General features: G+C 49.5%; 1 long non-coding RNA gene across 1 annotated transcript in view; it reads left to right on the forward strand.

The window, feature by feature from the left end:
- The first annotated feature begins 1271 nt into the window (after positions 1-1271).
- Positions 1272-12098, forward strand: part of LOC147571252 (uncharacterized) — a 227622-nt gene continuing 216795 nt past the window's right edge. The window contains exon 1 of the long non-coding RNA XR_015247567.1: positions 1272-1491. This is a non-coding gene — a long non-coding RNA (uncharacterized LOC147571252). The remainder of the gene's footprint in view (positions 1492-12098) is intronic.

A 12098-nucleotide genomic window follows, 5' to 3' on the forward strand; every position in this document is an offset into this window, starting at 1 on the left:
GTGCTAAGTAAGGGCTTTGCGCACATAATCGCCTTTCAAATGTGGAGGAAGGAATGTGTGGGAAATTGGTACAATGGAAAACTATGTTGCAGTGTAAATGCACCAGAGCTGCCAGTTACAAGGGTCAATGGCTGAATCTAAGGACATAATATTCAGTGAAAGAAGGGATGTAACACTTTTATAAAGTCCAAACCAAGCAAAACGGATGTTAAGAGATACATATATATATATATATATATGATAAAACACTCTACAGAAAAATAAAGGAATGGCGGGGGGAGGGAGGGAGACAGGAATCACCACACTTGTGACCTTTAGAGAGTGGAGAGGATACAACACTGGAAGGGAAGGGTTACTTAGGCCCTTCAATAATTTCTCAAGTTGGGGTGGTTCACCTGTGTTTCATTATTACACTTACCGAAGACATTCGTTACATATATTTTATACTGGCCTTCTAAAACATTTTCTAGGTAAGCAGTGTGTTTGTAGTTTGTTTGTAAGTAGTGTGTTTGTATGAGAGACAGCACAAGCAGGGGTGGGGCGGAGAGAAGGGGGACACAGAATCCAAGGAAGGCTCCAGGCTCCGAGCCGTCAGCACAGAGCCCACCGCCAGCTAAAACTCAGGCACTGCGAGATCACGAACCGCCGCCCAGTCCCACCGGTGCGCGGCCTAGCCGGGGCGGGAGTCGGGACCGCGGCGGCGCCGGGAGCGGGACTCGGTGCGCTCGGCGAAGCGGCCAGGGCTGGGGGGCGGGGGCCAGGCGGCGCGCGGCGCCCGAGCCTGGCGCTCCTCTGCCAGCCCGGCCCCGCGCGGTCCCCGGCGGGCGACGCCAATGGAAGTGACGCGGCGAGGGCGGGGCTCCGGCCCGGCCCTGGAGCAGCAGCCGCCGCCGCAGACGCCGCCGCCGCAGACGCCGCCGCCGCAGACGCCGCTCAGCCGCCGTAGCAGCCGCAACCGCCGACGCCGCTCAGTCCCCGCAGCAGCCGCAGTAGCAGCCGCAGCCAGCGCAGCCGCCGCCGCCGCCGCCGCCACAGACGCCGCTCAGCCGCCGCAGCAGCCGCAGCCGCCGCCGCCGCTCAGTCCCCGCAGCAGCCGCAGTAGCAGCCGCAGCCGGCGCAGCAGCATCAGCCGCCGCACCCGCCGCAGTAGCAGTCGCCGCCGCCGCCGCCGCCGCAGTACAGCCGCACCGCAGCCGCAGTCGCAGCCGGCGCAGCCGCCGCCTCCGCTCAGCCGCCGCCTCCGCTCAGCCGCCGCCTCCGCTCAGCCGCCACCGCAGCCGCAGTAGCAGTCGCAGCCGCCGCAGCAGCCGCAGTAGCAACCACAGCCTGCGCAGCCAGAGCCGCCGCCGCAGCCGCAGGAGGCGCAGCAGCAGCCGCCGCCGCGGCCTCGGCCTGGAAGCGATGTAGCCGCGCCAGGCCCGAGCCCCGCGGGCCGCAGCTGCCGCTGCTCTTGAACCGCACGAAGCAGCTCGCCAACCAGACCGTGGGCAGGTGAGTGAGCCGTACCGGGCCGGCCGGGAGCGCGCGTGTCGGGGACCGGGGGTCGGGGTCGTGGCCCGGGCCGGGGCGGGCCCGCTGCCCCGCGGGGCCCCGCGCTCCGGCCCGGCCGCCCGCCCGCTCCGCGCCGGGTCCTCTGCGGGCCAGGGACGAGGGCTGTGCGACGCAGCGGCCAGGCGGCCAGCTCGGGGCCGCCGCCCGAGTCCCCGGGCACAGCGGGGCGGGCCGGCCTCCCGGGACGCCCCCCGCGCGGGTCCCCGCCGCCCATTGTCCCGGCCCCGCTGAGCGTCGTCCTCTGGGGTCTGGACCCAAGCTTTCCCCGGGCCTCCCCCCCTCTCCCGGGGCTTGGCCTTGGGCAGAAACTCGGCTAACTGGTGTGCCCGAGGCCGGGCGGGCGCGGTGCTCTGGGGGGCGGCATTCTCAGCCTTTCCGGGTCGCCCGGCCGCTGCCGACCGACCGTCCACCTCCAAGTGCCTGATGGCAGTAAATAAGGAAGGGGCGATCAGAGCCCATCGGAGCCGCTTCGGGAGACTCAGGACTCCCTTGGAGGGACTTTGGAGGGTGTGCCCTCTCCCAACCGTGGCCCCTATGGACCCGACTGCTCAAGTTCTTGACCTGTAGACATTTGGAAGCGGGAGGAAAGAATTGTGGAAAGGCCTTGGGCAAATGGAAAAACAAAAAGAGGGGGGGCTTTCCAAACAGCTTTTCTCACTTTGGATTGGGGAGCAAATTCTTCTCCAGGTTTCTCTGGTATGGCTTTAATGCTTGACAGAAACGGTGGATGATGAAATGACAGAAGAGACCGGAGTTTGTAGTGGTTTTGAGAGCCTCTGGAGGTTGATTATGGTGTGCTGTGTCATCTGGGGTAAATCTTTCAAGGTCTTTCAGGGCAGTGAGCTGTCCTGTCCCCGCTGACTGTTTCTTCCGAGAAGGGGTATGAAAGTGTGACTGTTTCATCGCTTTTTCTTCTTTGTTTTCCACAGTTGAGTAAAAGGGGGCGTTTGGTTTGGCCAGAGCACGTGGGGACACTTCTTTTCTGTGTGTGTCTGAAAATACTTTTACTTACCCTGGAGCTTTCTATATTTGCTTTTTACAGTTTTGTTCCCCCCGCCCCCAACTTTTTGCTTAGTTTTGTTCAATTTCGTTGCTACCCCCAGCCTGTTATCTCCGTGTGCACTTATCCTGTTTCCAGAGTGGATCCCTGTCCCTACAGCCTAGCGGTGCCTACTTTTCTGTCATTTGTAGGAAAATGATAGAAATAACGAGTGCCAAGGGGAAGGCAGACGGAATAGTCGTGGGGTCCAAAGCTTCAAGCAGGCATCTGTGAATGAGTTACAAAATAGCTCCTTAGAAGTTTTGTGTCTCCACCCCCCCCCACCCCCTTGGCATTCCCAGTAACATGCATTGGTGAAACCAGTATTTAGTGACTATCAAGACACATCTGTCACATTGTCGTTCTGGTGCAAGATAACCGGGGTGTTCTTACCAGCAGGAGGCAGGAAGTGTGGTCTTTTCTAGTCCTGCTAAAAGGAAAGAAAGAGCTTTTTGGAAATCCCTGACGCAGAGAATCCGGTAGCTGTGGATGGCAGTTGGCGTGGAGGGTGTGGAGGAAGGGGTGCACCAAGGTGAGGAACTTGCGCATTTGGTTGTGAGGTCGATGAGTCCAGGAGGACAGGCATCTGGGGACCTAACAGAGTTGACTACGCGGGTGAGGCTCTGGAAGGGAGTGTCTCTTTGGATGTCAGCTTCTGCCAAGATGGAAGCTCTCCCTGGAGGCCTGAATGTTCTCCTGGATAGTAGCCTTTAGGTAAGTCAGGGTTGCAAACTCCAAGCCTCAGGGGGCCGGGCTAATAAGAAGAAAACAAGAGCGACTTCGACCGGGTGAGGGCCGTGGGGGACCCGACGGCGCCTGTCTTACCAAAGGGCCGCGTGAGACTATGGGCCCGCTGTCGGGCCCGACCTTTGGAGTTGTTGAGAAAGGCCTAAATCCTTCTGGATTTTCATGAAGATGAGGTGGCATTTAATGCCAATTGAAAACGACCACCAGGGCCCTGAGTGGGACTAAACAAAACACATCTGTGGCCAGATTCGGTCTGTGGGTCACCAGTGGGCAGTTGCTTGTGTAAAAGGTTGGGGAGGTGAAGATTCCTGTGATGATTTTTCTCTTTTTCCTCCTGCGCCCCACCCTCCCATTACTACCTTCTCAGTTCTCGGATGTGTCGACGAGCTCGTCCTTTCCTTTACAGAAACGTTTCAGAGATCCGAGAGTAGCCATCATCACTACTTCTCTCCTGGTTTGATTTACCAAGCGCTGTACCGAACCACCTGGCCTGGTCTCACCTACTGGTGCTTGTTATCATTTCTGGCTTAGAGAGAGGAAAAATGACCTGCCGTTGTCTGCCCAGCCAGCGAGTGGCCGAGGCAGGACTTGGGGCCCGGGGTGTGACGCTGGACCCCGTGTGTTTCCGACTGTAGACACTGGGCCGGCTGCCCGCCAGGGAAGGGTTCCTTTGGATGAAATGTCTTTGGTGCTTGCTGACTTGCTGGGCTAGATGCTTTTGAGTCAAGTCTCTCGCTGCCTTCTCCACGGCAAGTCCCAGAGGTGATGTTATTTATTCCTGGTTTAATGATGAGGAAGTGAGGACCCAAAGAGGTCATCGGGCTAGTTAATAAGAGCGCTGCCGTTCATCAGAAACCAGGGTTCTGCCTGCAAAGCAGGGAGAAGTCCTTACTTCACCCAGGCAACTCTTTCTTTAAGAAACCCCGTGTTAGAATTCTGTGTGACGACGCTTCCACAGAATCCTGGAAGCTGAGAGTTGGATGTTGCTCTAGTCCAGGGGCTCCCGCCAGGGATGGCCCCCTGGGGGACATTTGGCAATGGCCGGAGACGTTTTTGTTTTTGTCCTGACTTGGCTCAGGCGTGGGGTGCTCCTGGCATCTGGCGACACAGGCCGGGGCTGCTGCTGACCAGCCTACACCGCCCAGGACAGCCTCGCCGCACAGAATTATCTGGTCCCAAATGTCAAGAGTGGTGAGGTTGGGAAAGCCTGGTCGACTCCTTTGAGATTCTGGGTATGTGAATCGTGAAAACTCAAGATGGGTGATGTTTGCCTGCAGGGTGAAGATGTGTTCTGTTTGGTCTGTTTCTTACGTGTGGAAGTCTTGATGACAATCATTGGGCCATACTGAACACTTGGGAGTTCTCACATGGAAACCTGGACTTCCAGGTTCTTCTCAAATCTTGCAAGACCTCGCAAAGCCTGGCATCGCGGCATCGCGCCCTTGTGCGAGTACACGTCGTCGTAGCTGCAGCTGCGTAGGTGCTGTCCCGTCTGGGTGGGGCATCGACCGTCCAGTGTGCCTGGGTCCCTACCTGGCTTTTCCTGCTGTGGTTCGTTCCTTGCGGACCCCTCCCTGCTCACGGGTCTCTAACGACCTTCTCCAGGAGCAGCAGAGTCTCTACCTTGCGAGGTAGCCCGTTCAGTTAGGGGCAACGTGAATCCAAGGCATCTCTGCCCGTGAGTCCCAGGGGAGTCCTCTGGTGCCAAGACGCATCTGTCTCCCTTCCGCGAGACGGCCCTTTCTGTGTTCGGCGTTGCAAACCGTGTCCTCGCTCTATCAGCGGTAACATTCTCCCCCCCCCCCCCACCTATTCCACGCCCTGACTTCCTCTGCCTTTTCCAGAGGAGGTGGCTGTGCTTGGTTCGCTTCAGTCTGAGTGGATCCCGTCCAGCCTCTGCATAGAGCAGAGGAGGAGAGGAATGTGTTCTCCCCACGACCTCTGAATCCGAGCATCCGTGGCGTGGTCATCCACTGTATTACCTACTGTGAAATCAAACAGGGTTGTTTATAGGTGAGTGAAGAAAGCCCACGGTTCACTGAACCAAGATGAACCCTAAACAGATGTGCTCACGTGTGGCCTTATGGCGTTGGTTTTACACGTGAAGGCAGCATGTTATTCCAAGAGGAAACAATGTCTGTGGTCGTGGTTCCCAGTGTGTCGGCGGCAGCCCCCTGCCCCTGAGATTGGACATGGGTATATGGTGTAGGGTCCCAGAGTCAGTATGCACACCAGGCAGTCTTGTCGGACTGGAGATGTTTGGCCTTTATGATTCTGTTTCTGTTCCTCAAATGTAGGCAGATGCCATCGTAATCAATCCAAGTATAGATCCACGTACAAATATTATTACACTCCTACCTGCCGTGTGTGTCTATTGTCTTAAATGTGGATGTCAAAAGTAAAGCAGGCCCCCGGTCCTTTTTCCAAAACCCTAGGGGCCAGATGAGTTTTGGAATTCAGACGTTTCCAGGTTTTATTTCTTTTTTATTAATTTCTTTTTTTTTTTTACGTTTATTGATTTTTGAGACAGAGAGAGACTGAGCATGGACGGGGAGGGTCAGAGAGAGGGAGACACAGAACCCGAAACGGGCTCCAGGCTCTGAGCCGTCAGCACAGGGCCCGTCGCCGGGCTCGAACTCGCGGGACCGCGAGATCGTGACCCGAGCCGAAGTGGGACGCCCAACCGACTGAGCCAGCCAGGTGCCCCATAAGTAGCCACTGTTTTCCGTTATAGTTCTATCCGTATAAACCCTGCTACCCTTAAAACACCTGGGATCCCAACAGATTTAAAGACGGTAAATCGTTTGCTGTTTCTTCTAGATTTGGCTAATAGGTTCTGTTCAGCGCCGATTTCAATGTCCTCTCGGCCAGCTTTCCCTTGACCTTGAAGGGGACATGTTTTACCTTGTTATGCACAGGGCACCCAAACCCTTCTGCTATCACATGTCATCTTTGCAGGCGGGACCTTAACTTACCGGGAGCACAGGTATGACCTCGCATGTCTGACATCCTACCGTGAGGACATTTGTTGGACACGTTTGTTGAGGACGTACAAGTCTCAAATCTTTCCGTATTTTGGGGGTTCTGGAGGCAACATATTCCTTGTTGATAAATTTTACTTCAGCCCATTTATGCTGTTACTTGTAAACCAGACCACACTGAGCGGGCCTCCACCCAAACAAAGCGGTTGGAGAATACTCTCCTCCCATAGAGACAAATGTACGTGTATGTCTTCCTTTGGCCACAGCCTCCAAGCCCACCAATGTCCACCCTGGTCAGAAGTAACCACTGTTTTGGGGTGCCTTGGTGGCTCGGTCAGTGTAAGCATCTGACTTTGGCTCAGGTTGTGGTCTCGTGCCTTGTGATCTTGTGGCTCGTGACCTCTCAGCTCTTGAGTCCAAGCCCCGCCTCTGTCAGCGCAGAACCTGCTTCAGGTCCTCTTTCTCCCTCTCTGTCTCTCTCTCTCTCTCTGCCCCTCCCCCATTTTCACTCTCAAACAAGAAAAATAAACATAAAAAAATTATTGCAGACAAAAGAAGTAGCCACTGTTTTTTTTTTTTTTCAGTGTTGAATTGATTGTATTCTTGCTTATAAACTTTCTATAGACAATGTAGCGTTCTTTTGTACCCCTGGACAAACCACTCTCACTGCTCCATTGTTGGTCCGCCACTAGAGAGAATAATTGGTAAGTACTTCACATAGAATGTGGCATGGTGTTTAATTTTGAAAACACTTAGATAACACTGATGTTAAAGTTTTTTTTCAATATATGAAATTTATTTTCAAATTGGTTTCCCGACAACACCCAGTGCTCATCCCAAAAGGTGCCCTCCTCAATACCCATCACCCACCCTCCCCTCCCTCCCATCCCCCATCAACCCTCAGTTTGTTCTCAGTTTTTAAGAGTCTTTTATGCTTTGGCTCTCTCCCACTCTAACCTCTTTTTTTTTTCCTTCCCCTCCCCCATGGGTATCTGTTAAGTTTCTCAGGATCCACATAAGAGTGAAACCATATGGTATCTGTCTTTCTCTGTATGGCTTATTTCACTTAGCATCACACTCTCCAGTTCCATCCACGTTGCTACAAAGGGCCATAGTTCGTTCTTTCTCATTGCCACGTAGTACTCCATTGTGTACATAAACCACAATTTCTTTATCCATTCATCAGTTGATGGACATTTAGGCTCTTTCCATCATTTGGCTATTGTTGAGAGTGCTGCTATAAACATTGGGGTACAAGTGCCCCTATGCATCAGTACTCCTGTTTCCCTTGGGTCAATTCCTAGCAGTGCTATTGCTGGGTCATACGGTAGGTCTATTTTTCATTTTCTGAGGAACCTCCACACCGCTTTCCAGAGTGGCTGCACCGATTTGCATTCCCACCGACAGTGCAAGAGGGTTCCCGTTTCTCCACGTCCTCTCCAGCATCTATAGTCTCCTGATTTGTTCGTTTTGGCCACTCTGACTGGCGTGAGGTGATATCTGAGTGTGGTTCTGATTTGTATTTCCCTGATGAGGAGCGACGTTGAGCATCTTTTCATGTGCCTGTTGGCCGTCCGCATATCTTCTTTAGAGAAGTGTCTATCCATGTTTTCTGCTCATTTCTTCACTGGGTTATTTGTTTTTCGGGTGTGGAGTTCGATGAGCTCTTCATAGATTTTGGATGCTAGCTAGCCCTTTGTCCGATGTGTCATTTGCAAATATCTTCTCCCATTCCGTTGGTTGCCTTTTAGTTTTGTTGGTTGTTTCCTTTGCTGTGCAGAAGCTTTTTATCTTCATAAGGTCCCAGTAATTCATTTTTGCTTTTAATTCCCTTGCCTTTGGGGATGTGTCGAGTAAGAGATTGCTACGGCTGAGGTCAGAGAGATCTTTTCCTGCTTCCTCCTCTAGGGTTTTGATGGTTTCCTGTCTCACATTCAGGTCCTTTATGCATTTTGAGTTTATTTTTGGGAATGGTGTGAGAAAGGGGTCTAGTTTCAGCCTTCTGCATGTTGCTGTCCAGTTCTCCCAGCACCGTTTGTTAATGAGACTGTCTTTTTTCCATTGGATGTTCTTTCTGCTTTGTCAAAGATTAGTTGGCCATACGTTTGTGGGTCTAGTTCTGGGGTTTCTATTCTATTCCATTGGTCTATGTGTCTGTTTTTGTGCCAATACCATGCTGTCTTAATGATGGCAGCTCTGTAGTAGAGGCTAAAGTCTGGGATTGTGATGCCTCCTGCTTTGGCCTTCTTCAAAATGACTTTGGCTATTCGGGGCCTTTTGTGGTTCCATATGAAGTTTAGAATTGCTTGTTCTAGTTTCGAGAAGAATGCTGGTGCGATTTTGATTGGGATTGCATTGAATGTGTAGATAGCTTTGGCTAGTATTGACATTTTGACAATATTTATTCTTCCAATCCATGAGCAGGGAATGTCTTTCCATTTCTTTATATCTTCTTCAATTACCTTCATAAGCTTTCTATAGTTTTCAGCATACAGATCTTTTACATCTTTGGTTAGCTTTATCCCTAGGTATTTTATGCTTCTTGGTGCAATTGTGAATGGGATCAGTTTCTTTATTTGTCTTTCTGTTGCTTCATTGTTAGTGTATAAGAATGCAACTGATTTCTGTACATTGATTTTGTATCCCGCAACTCTGCTGAATTCATGTATCAGTTGTAGCAGACTTTTGGTGGAGCCTATCGGATTTTCCGCGTATAATATCATGTCATCTGCAAAAAGCGAAAGCTTGACTTCATCTTTGCCAGTTTTGATGCCTTTGATTTCCTTTTGTTGTCTGATTGCTGATGCTAGCACTTCCAACACTGTGTTAAACAACAGCGGTGAGAGTGGGCATCCCTGTCGTGTTCCTGATCTCAGGGAAAAAGCTCTCAGTTTTTCCCCATTGAGGATGATGTTAGCTGTGGGCTTTTCATAAATGGCTTTTATGATGTTTAAGTATGTTCCTTCTATCCCGACTTTCTTAAGGGTTTTTATTAAGAAAGGGTGCTGGATTTGGTCAAAGGCCTTTTCTGCATCGATTGACAGGATCATATGGTTCTTATCTTTTCTTTTATTAATGTGATGTATCACGTTGATTGATTTGCGAATGTTGAACCAGCCCTGCATCCCAGGAAGGAATCCCACTTGATCTTGGTGAATCGTTCTTTTTCTATGCCGTTGAATTCGATTTGCTAGTATCTTATTGAGAATTTTTGCATCCATATTCATCAGGGATATTGGCCTGTAGTTCTCTTTTCTTACCGGGTCTCTGTCTGGTTTAGGAATCAAAGGAATACTGGCTTCATAGAATGAGTCTGGAAGTTTTCCTTCCCTTTCTACTTCTTGGAATAGCTTGAGAAGGATAGGTATTATCTCTGCTTTCAACGTCTGGTAGAACTCCCCTGGGAAGCCATCTGGTCCTGGACTCTTATTTGTTGGGAGATTTTTGATAACCGATTCAGTTTCTTCACTGGTTATGGGGTCTGTTCAAGCTTTCTATTTCCTCCTGATTGAGTTTTGGAAGAGTGTGGGTGCTTAGGAATTTGTCCATTTCTTGCAGGTGGTCCAGTTTGTTGGCATATAATTTTGCCTAGTATTCCCTGATAATTGTTTGTATCTCTGAGGGATTGGTTGTAATAATTCCATTTTCATTCATGATTTTATCTATTTGGGTCATCTCCCTTTTCTTTTTGAGAAGCCTGGCTAGAGGTTTGTCAACTTTGTTAATGTTTTTCAAAAAACCAACTCTTGGTTTCGTTGATCTGCTCTACTGTTTTTTTAGATTCTATATTGTTTATTTCTGCTCTGCTCTTTATTATTTCTCTTCTTCTGCTGGGTTGAGGCCGCCTTTGGTGTTCTGCTTCTATTTCCTTTAGGTGTGCTGTTGGATTTTGTATTTGGGATTTTTCTTGTTTCTTGAGATAGGCCTGGATTGCAATGTGTTTTCCTCTCAGGGCTGCCTTCGCTGCATCCCAAAGCGTTTGGATTGTTGTATTTTCATTTTCGTTTGTTTACATATACTTTTTAATTTCTTTTCTAATTGCCTGGTTGACCCACTCATTCTTTAGTAGGGTGTTGTTTAACCTCCATGCTTTTGGAGGTTTTCCAGACTTTTTCCTGTGGTTGATTTCAAGCTTCATCGCATTGTGGTCTGAAAGTATGCATGGTATAATTTCAATTCTTGTATACTTATGAAGGGCTGTTTTGTGACCCAGTATATGATCTATCGTGGAGAATGTTCCATGTGCACTCGAGAAGAAAGTATATTCTGTTGCTTTGGGATGCAGAGTTCTAAATATATCTGTCCAGTCCATCTGATCCAATGTGTCATTCAGGGCCCTTGTTTCTTTATTGACCACGTGTCCCGATGATCTATCCATTTCTGTAAGTGGAGTGTTAAAGTCCCCTGCAGTTACCACATTCTTATCGATAAGGTTGCTTATGTTTATGAGTAATTGCTTTATATGTCTGGGGGCTCCGGTATTCGGCGCGTAGACGTTTATAATTGTTAGCTCTTCCTGGTGGATAGACCCTGTAATCATTATGTAATGCCCTTCTTCATCTCTTGTTACAGCCTTTAATTTAAAGTCGAGTTTGTCTGCTATAAGTATGGCTACTCCAGCTTTCTTTTGGCTTCCAGTAGCATGATAAATCGTTCTCCATCCCCTCACTCTCAATCTAAAGGTGTCCTCAGATCTAAAATGAGTCTCTTGTAGACAGCAAATAGATGGGTCTTGTTTTTTTATCCATTCGGATACCCTGTGTCTTTTGGTTGGCGAATTTAATCCATTTACAGTCAGTGTGATTATAGAAAGATACGGGTTTAGAGTCATTGGGATGTCTGTATGTTTTATGCTTGTAGTGCTGTCTCTGCTACTTTGTCTCACAGGATCCCCCTTAGGATCTCTTGTAGGGCTGGTTTAGTGGTGACAAATTCCTTCAGTTTTTGTTTGTTTGGGAAGACCTTTATCTCTCCTTCTATTCTAAATGACAGACTTGCTGGATAAAGGATTCTCGGCTGCGTATTTTTTTCTGTTCAGCACATTAAAGATCTCGTGCCAATCCTTTCTGGCCTGCCAAGTTTCAAAAGAGAGATCAGTCACGAGTCTTCTAGTTCTCCCTTTCTATGTGAGGGCACGTTTACCCCTTGCTGCTTTCAGACTTTTCTCCTTATCCTTGTATTTTGCCAGTTTCACTATGATACGTCGTGCAGAAGATCGATTCAAGTTACGTCTGAAGGGAGTTCTCTGCGCCTCTTGGATTTCAGTGCCTTTTTCCTTCCCCAGTTCAGGGAAGTTCTCAGCTATTATTTCTTCAAGTATCCCTTCGGCACCTTTCCCTCTCTCTTCCTCCTCTGGGATACCAATTATGCGTGTATTATTTCTTTTTAGTGTATCACTTAGTTCTCTAATTTTCCCCTCCTACTCCTGGATTTTTTTGTCTCTCTTTTTCTCAGCTTCCTCTTTTTCCATAACGTTATCTTCTATTCTAGTTCACCTATTCTCTCCTCTGCCTCTTCAATCCGAGCCGTCGTCGTTTCCATTTCGTTTTGCATTTCGTTTAAAGCGTTTCTCAGCTCCTCCTGACTGTTCCTTAGTCCCTTGATCTCTGTAGTAAGAGATTCTCTGCTGTCCTCTATACTGTTTTCAAGCCCAGCGATTAATTTTATGACTATTATTCTAAATTCCCTTTCTGTTATATTACTTAAATCCTTTTGATGAGTTCATTAGCTGTTATTATTTCCTGGAGATTCTTCTAAGGGGAATTCTTCTGTTGGGTCAT

Source organism: Puma concolor, unplaced genomic scaffold, assembly GCF_028749965.1.
Source record: "Puma concolor isolate L17-30 unplaced genomic scaffold, mPumCon1.1.hap2 unalloc_scaffold_36, whole genome shotgun sequence".
Taxonomy (NCBI): Eukaryota; Metazoa; Chordata; class Mammalia; order Carnivora; family Felidae; genus Puma; species Puma concolor.